Genomic DNA, 8,396 nt, shown 5'->3' with positions numbered 1-8,396 from the left:
CGGCCTTCAGTTGAAGCTGTTTATATATTCAATCATTTGTTATTGTCTGATTAGAAAAACCTCTTCATTATAGATCCTACACCAATCCTGTGTATTCAATTTCATGACAGTTGAGTTAAAAAATACATATGCAATCTAAAAGTTGCGGTTGGTTGTCAGTTTGTGTGTAAATGTAAATTTTTTACCAACTTTTCCCACTTTTGATGTCATTTATAGCAGGGAATTAGTATTTTAGTAATTAAATAATCACCACAGCTCTATTTAGATCATTAAACCATTATGCTTTCTTAGAAGTCTGTTACCTTTCTGCACAAACGCTCCATTCAGAGTCATCGCCTGATAGGCCAGTAAAGCAACAAATCACTGCCTAAGCCTTTGGACACAGCCATTCATTAAAAAAAAAAAAAAAAAATATATATATATATATATATATATATATATATATATATATATATATATATATATATATATATATATATATATATATATATATATATATATATGGACCCACTTTATATTAGGTGGCCTTAAAGGGATCCCATGGTGTTGAGACGTGTATGGCCTAATATAACATAAATTATGTCTCTTACTTTAATATGTAGTAGAAAACCCATGAAAGATCTACGTTGTTTAAAAAATCGATTTTATATTTGGACTATGGACGCCGCCATTTTGTTTGCGTTCTAGGTTGATGACGTAGAATGGTTGCACTCCTCAATTAGCTGGTGTTACCCATAGCTATTTTTACCACAACGCAACTCGAAAATTGTTTCAGAGTTAAACAAAACCAATGAATTGCTTTGTAATTGTACTTAAAACACACTCAAACATACATGTGCACAAAAACTCACCTACAGAAAGTCACAAACAGATTGGCGGGCACGCACACACACACCTGACTACCTAAATTCGATGTTACTTACTGATTAGCTTATTGAGGGAGCTTGTTCCTATTGTAACGGAGGCCAGCTAGTAGAAGTTGCTGTGCGAGTAAACCTCACTCCTCTGACCTCAAGAGACGCTCTAGCGACTGACGTTAGAGGTTGCAGCCTTTAGCCTCCTTGTTAGAGCGTCCGACTCTCATGCCGGCAGACCTGGGTTCGAGTCCCGGTCCGAACAGAAGGGGTTACATTGGTGCCGTGACCCGGATGGGAGTGAGGTTTAGGGGGGTGAGTGTAACGGAGGCCAGCTAGTAGAAGTTGCTGTGCGAGTAAACCTCACTCCTCTGACCTCAAGAGACGCTCTAGCGACTGACGTTAGAGGTTGCAGCCTTTAGCCTCCTTGTTAGAGCGTCCGACTCTCATGCCGGCAGACCTGGGTTCGAGTCCCGGTCCGAACAGAAGGGGTTACACTATATTAGTTAATATTAGTAGCTGAAGTGTTAATGTAGTGCTACGCATTAGTCCTGCATTACTTCCTGCATAGTTATCTATTAATAACAGACCATTATTATAAAGTGTTACTGTTTAGGTATTGGGTAAGATTAAGGGATGTCGAATATGGTCATGCAGAACAAGGCATTAATATGTGCTTTATAAGTCAGGTTGTTAACTTAATAGTGAGAATTGGAGCTATTAGGGAACTATAAATCCCTAATAATTAGACCCAGTGCTTGTGTGTTCTTTGTGAGCTCACAAATACATTGCTTCATTACTGATAATAGATAATAGACCTTTTTTACTAGCAACATTTTGCTGAAATTTTGCCAATGTTACCACGCCTTTAGGCCTGTGTGTGTAGGCAGCAGACAACAAGACAGATCTCTAGATATTAAAAGGAGTGCAAGCATACACTTTCCCTTTCTATGCTTTCTTTATTTATTTTCCGTTGTGCTATATTTCTCCAGGCGTTTGGCTGGGGAGCAGCCAGCATTAGATCATCCCACGGGCTTCAGTTGCAGACGTAAGCCGCAGTCCCTCACACGTTCAGACACTGCCAGCCGAATATGCACACGCTCATCCATCAGTACGGCAATTCAGCTGCAGGTGCTCTGTCCTCAAAGTCACACTCATCTATTGTGTCAGAGACAGGGCCGACTTGGCCACGGCCTCCGAAACCTCTCAGATGTCAAGCACACCAGTGTATAATGTACATGCATGCATTTTTTCATATTGTGAAAGGGGAAAATCTTAAGACAAAGTCCCACTCCTCACTTAATGTACCTGTGCAGGCTTGCTAATATTTATTTTACTCAGATGCAGATCAACAAATGTGCCTGGTGGCAGCACAGATTGTGTTTACTAAATAACCCTTGTAACTGATAGTTTTAATATGAGCATTCTCATGTGAAGTTTATGCACAAGGTACATTTTTATCACATTTGTGTACCAAACCACATCTGTGGAAAACAAAATGTGAAAGTTTTCCCAGCGGTAGGCAATTGAACAGCTACCCTAGATAGGATTTCTCTTTCTCATGACATGTAAGCAGGCTTCCCCCTCTACGGACTCTGAAAGGGTTTGAAGGGTCTGTGTTTGTATAAGCCGAAGGGACACAAGTGGCCTGAAAGCCGGCGCATTTCACCGTTTGATCATCTTGTTCCGCGTCCTTTCACACGCTGGAACCAGTGCAGACTGACCTTTATTTTGGTTCACTGCATGCAGCCGAATCTGCGAACAATTAAAACAAACATTTGAAATGTTTTCTTTTATAGCCTGTAGTCAAAAAGAATGTCTGCTTTATCTAAGGTTGCCAGTCGCCTCCAATTCAAGCCATGGGATTCCTGATTAAATCTAAATAGAAATAAAGGCAGTTACTTCTGACTCTTTTTATACTCTTGTTTATGCTGTTCATCAGAATGTTTATTTATTTATTTATTTATTTATTTATTTATTTATTTATTTATTTATTTATTTATTTATTTATTTATTTATTTATTTATTTAAATCAATCCATTTGTTTATTTATTTAAAAAAGTAAACTTACCTGTTTGAAAATGAAGTACAGTTTAGTATACTTTAAAAACTGATCACAGTAATTATTACAGAAATAATATTCACTAAAAGAATAAGACATTTAATTGCATGTCATTTGTAATGAAAAAATGTATTATAGATTAAATGTACATTGAATTAAATTTAATACAAGTAGGACTTAAGTACATCTTTTACTGTCCTAAGTATTTGTGTTGTCTTTAAAATACTGTTCAAGTGAATTACACATTTGCAATGATGAAGTTCCAGTTTAGTACATTTAAAAAAATAAGAACTCATTGTTATATTGAAATTTAAACTGAAGTAAAATTATAATCAAGTACTTTACAATGTACTAAAGGCTGCTATATCAGTCAAGTAGTGTTTCAGGGAACAAGGATTACATACGTAACCGAGACGTTCCCTTTCAGTCGGTCATTTTCGACGTACGTCAGAACTGACCCGACGAATTGAGTTCAGATCCCCAATTCGTCGGGTCAGTTCGGACGTACGTCGAACGTGACCGACTGAAAGGGAACTACAAATACTTACTATAGGGCTTGGGGTTAGTTCCATGTAATTATGCATAATGTATTACTATGGTAAGTACATGTAACAAATGTAATAAGGACACAGTAAAATTAAGAGTTACCGTTTTTTTTTACATTACATTAATATTATCGATTTTAAAACATTTTTGCTAGGGCACTTCTAATAACTACACAAGATACCCAGGGAAGTTAATACTCTGACAACAGTTTTGTTTTTTCCTTTTCCCTCTCTTTCTACAGTAATCCATGCTATGAATTAAACTGTCAGTCTTCATTTCCAAATAAAAACCAATAAGGACACCTACATTTGCTCTTAGTTATATTTTGGGAGAGCTTAGCAAGCAGTCAGTTTAATCAAGTAATCTTATAATGCACAATCATTGCTGCAGGCAAAAACTGTGGCTAGCATTTGAGTTGGTTTACAGTGTAGCTGATTATGACCTGCCACCAATGGTTTACTTAAATCACAAAGCGCTATTGAGAAACCGAGAGTGTCCCATATTGTCCTTCTTGGCATCCTTAGTATCAGAATACATTTGTGACAATTTCAAAAATGTCAAGTTGCAAACCAGAAACAAGTAGAGTCTTTGATGCTAATGCTAGCCATGCACTAGACAATAGACCTCCAACATTCGTAAACACTATTTGATGTTCTGAGTAAAGAGAACGTAGGGTTACTCCAATGTTTTTGAGACCTCGTGCTGCGTTATTCCTGGGTTTTGTCAGTAAAAGAGATGCATTCCCCTTCTCTCACGAAGCATACAGACACATTTAATGGCCTGCCATAACACAATTCATGTATCTAGAGTCCCACGGTCCACTAAATGTTAAACAAACCGAGGAATGTGTACACTTGATGGACAAACTGAAGCAAATTTGATGGATGAATGAAAAAGAATGAGGACGAAAAAACAAAACAAGCAAAGCTACTATTTTCAGTGGCGTACATCATCAAACTGGTCCTCGGGTTAATGACATGAAAATGCTGATACAATCAGCCATCTGCAGCTTCTAAGTGAAATCAAATCATGAGTCACTTAGACATAAATCAAATCCAGCTTTGAAAGGGAGGCTTTCATCAGTGACAATCGCCCAGGCAGAAACACATGGCTGCAGAATGCAGACGGCATTGACAGCTGAACATCTCACTGCCTGTTTTTATAAAGCTGATGTAACCCATCATGTTGTTGTTGCTCAACAATAGCGCCCCCCCAAGTGGCGCAGGCCGGTCGACCAGCCCAGGCCTTTCAGTCATGCAGGTCCCATAGCGGGCGTGAAATTCCCCATTACTGCGCCTCTTTCTCTGGCCGTGGTCAGGCTCCAGGACTTCCAGCTCGCTCCTACGGACAAGAGTCAACATTGTGCTCTGTGTGAGACTGTCTTTATGGAGTCTCTCAACTCAGACTCGCACGCAGAGAAAGAGATTAAGATGGGCCGCATGCAGAGCAAAGGCTGAAGGGAAATCAACATCACATGATTTGCTGACACCAGGGCTGTGGGGACTATCCTACTTGATTTACTGAAAGGCAAAGCTTGATAAATAAGGACTGACGTTCACTGCTGATACAACACTTTGGTTTCCGCTAGGTCTTTTTGTTGTTTCACAGGCCTGTTTCCGTTCCATCAATGCTGAAATGAACTGAATACAATGAATTGCACATTTAATATTATCAATCAATCAATCAACTTTATTTATATAGTGCTTTTACAATGATGATTGTTTCAATGCAGCTTTACAGTGTAAAAAAATGTGTTGGTTTTTGTTGATTTAACTTAAAAAAGTAAGTAACCTGGTTGCCTTAAAATGTTGAGTTTATTGAAATTTAAAATTTGAGTTGATACAATTAAGGACATTTGTTTAATAAATAGAAACTCAAAATATTATTGTATCTGAACCTCACTAACCACTCAAACTCCAAGGACCCGGTACAGGGTCGGAAATGACATTGTGATGTATTTACTTTCCATTTTAAATGTCTGTGGAGGAGCTATGATGTCATATGTGGTACCATTTGAAAGCTTCGAGTCTCTTCTTTCTGGACATATGCATCACTTTGGCATTTGTTTTACACAAAGTAATGTATTTACACTAAATTACTCTGATGTCATTTCCGCCTGGATTTGGCCGACTCAAATTGAAAAGCCTCCCATACACACAAACAGTGGTCTAGGTTCAAAATGTTGGTGTCATTTTACAGGAAACCCTTTAAAGTTACATAAAACACTGCTAAAAGTGATAAACATGTAAGTATATGTTGTGTAAGCTGTTATAACCCCCCAAAAAATTTGGCGCTTTTTGATTTTTTTTATATAAGTTAATTTTTGAAAGTGTGTAACTCAGCCCTGTTTGCTCTAGGACCTTGCAGACAGCATGTATAATTAATTTAATGACACTGGAATATTGCATTTACATCACTGTATATGGTGGTGGAGGGGCTGGTGGTATGGGGTAGCAGGGTCGGGGGGGGGGGGGGGGGTGTCATCCCTTCAGACCCATTTGAGTAAATCTGGCACACAACATGACACAAACAAACTTCTTTTTTCCACTATTTTCTGTAATTTAGTGGCCCAAACAGCCCAAACTGTCTGCAGGGTCCTAGAGCACACAGGGCCTGAGTTACACACTTTCAAAAATAAATTTATGAAAGAAAAAAAAAGAAAAAAACGCCTTTTTTTGGGGGGGGGGGGTTATTGCAGCTTAGACAACATATACTTACATGTTTATCACTTTTAGCAGTGTTTTATGTAACTTCAAAGGGTTTCCTGTAAAATGACACCAACACTTTGAACCTAGACCACTGTATGTATGTATGGGAGGCTTTTTAATTTGGGTCGGCCAAATCCAGGCGGAAATCCCAAAAAAAATGGCCCTGAGTGTAAGAGGCTAAAAAATTATAAATCATGAAAATAGCACTATTTGGCATGTTTCACTGCGTCATCATAAATAAAACACACACAATCACCCAATATGCTTACAAAATCTTTGAATAATATGTTAATAAAGGTTGTCGAATCTCAAAAAATTTTCATTGTATTAACTCAAGTTTTTAATTTCAATGAACTCAAAATTTTAAGGCAACCAGGTAACTTTTTTCTAAATAATTTTTTACAGTGCAGGACAATATTACAACAAAATTAGATTTGGCTGTACAGTCGCTCCGGAGAAAAACAGTGATGTTATCAGCTTATTCACTGCATGAAAAGTGGGATTTTCGTCCCCGTAAACGGCCGGAAATCTCCCTGATTTTCGACAATTAACGTCAGTTTACAGCCTGTGAACGTCGCGTTCGTCTGTGCCACATATTGACGGAAACGAACCATGACGTATGTGGAGCTTGCGGAGGCATGCTGGCGCCGGCGCTAATGGCTCTAATTAGCATATGAATAGCAGCTCTGGGCGGCGCCTTGCCGGAATGGCTTGAATTTCCTCACTCAGTATTGGTTGAAACTACTACATTGAAACAAGAAATATCACTCGTGATTGGTTGGCAGATCTGTTACTATTGGTCAACCTGGGTAATAAATTAATAAATTTAAACCCCCAAATTATAATAATTTTACACACATATATATATAAAATTATGATTTGCATATTATTTTTTAATTGTATATATTCATATTCATGTGATATGCTATTATGTTTTATATTCATGTCATTGTTATCCTATGGACTACGCTATTATAACCATCAAGGACATTCATTTATTGAGGAAAGGAAAATATGCCAGGGACGTGCAGTTTATTCAAAGAAAGAGCTTTATTAGAACAAACACACACAACCAAATGCAAAACCTTGAGATCTGCCCACACAACAATAGGAAGCTCACGAGAAGCCCAAAATCCTACAGCACCATGAAGTCTCTGTTTTCCGCTTCAGAGCTGTAGGTAACTAGCGCCATTCTGTCTGTTTTAAGTCCATTTTTCAGACGTCTGTCGTGCGTTGCCCTGTTCTTTGGAATCGCCTCTAATCTCGATTGCAGCGTGGCACAGAGCTCGGCGAGCTCCTGGCTGGTCGAACAGTCCATCCAAACACCGCGCGAACGATGCCGTCTTCCTCATCAGACATCAGGTCTATGGTAGCGCACTTCCAAAGGCCCACCTCATCCTCAGCTAACACACTCTTTCTTGCTTGTAGCAGCTGTAAAAACAAACAATAAAGACAATCAGTATTGCGCGATGTACTGCGTAAAATGCACCTGAAAAATAGTCACACTGATCAAAAACGATCTAATCTAATACATCTTACCCTCTTTCTTCTCAATCGACTCCGAGCTGAACTCTTCACAGCTTCTGCGTGCGATGCAAGAACTGGATGTTTGTACCTCCTGCGTACTGTCTCTATGTCTTACATGCAGCTGGAAAACAATTAAATGAGTGTTATGACGAAGTTGTGAAGACGGCGTGCTGCTTCCTGTAAAATGACCAGAAAAAGAAAACACTTTTATAAAACAAGGCTAATTTCAGCTTGTGCTACTTAAAAAGCTTTGCTTTAGGTTACTTTAGCTTAGATAACAGTCTTACCGCAATCTTAGGACTGGTCTTCTCTTAGGCACTCGTCTTCTCTTCTTAAAGTTAGTATCTTCCACACAGTTTTTCGACTCCAAAGCAAGCAACCTATCGTCTATGGACAGCAACCTGGAGATTACTAAAGTTAACTGCTCGTTAAAATCGGCTGCAAACTGAGCAAGCTGACGAGATAGCCCACTGATTGCATTCAGCTGTTTCTTCCCGCCGGTGTTACGGATCAACTGGGGATCATGTTATCTGGGGACGGGCGCGTGCACGCAGCTAGTTTTACCTGGATTTACAGCAGATGTTAGACGAGGACAGATTCGTCACAGCGGATTTTCCACTGAACAGATTTAAAACGCTTTCCACATTATTGGTAAATGTTTGCATAATATCAGGCTCTGTGTTTTCCTCTGTCGCTGCT

The 8,396-nt window shown here is 38.8% G+C and overlaps 1 long non-coding RNA gene across 2 annotated transcripts in view; it reads right to left on the bottom strand.

Moving 5' to 3' along the window:
- Nucleotides 1-7,268: 7,268 nt before the first annotated feature.
- The window catches only part of LOC137045340 (uncharacterized), a 1,682-nt gene continuing 554 nt past the window's right edge, over nucleotides 7,269-8,396 (bottom strand). The window contains exons 1-3 of one of the 2 annotated variants that reach the window (XR_010898743.1): nucleotides 7,985-8,396; nucleotides 7,710-7,874; nucleotides 7,269-7,601 (exon numbers count right to left, since the gene is read on the bottom strand). The exon at nucleotides 7,985-8,396 is cut by the window's right edge and continues 554 nt beyond it. This is a non-coding gene — a long non-coding RNA (uncharacterized lncRNA). The remainder of the gene's footprint in view (nucleotides 7,602-7,709; nucleotides 7,875-7,984) is intronic. The other variant, XR_010898744.1, reaches the window with a different exon arrangement.

Source organism: Pseudorasbora parva, chromosome 17, assembly GCF_024679245.1.
Source record: "Pseudorasbora parva isolate DD20220531a chromosome 17, ASM2467924v1, whole genome shotgun sequence".
Taxonomy (NCBI): domain Eukaryota; kingdom Metazoa; phylum Chordata; class Actinopteri; order Cypriniformes; family Gobionidae; genus Pseudorasbora; species Pseudorasbora parva.
The sequence above is the reverse complement of the archived record's forward strand: the minus strand, read 5'-3'. Positions and strand labels throughout refer to the sequence as shown.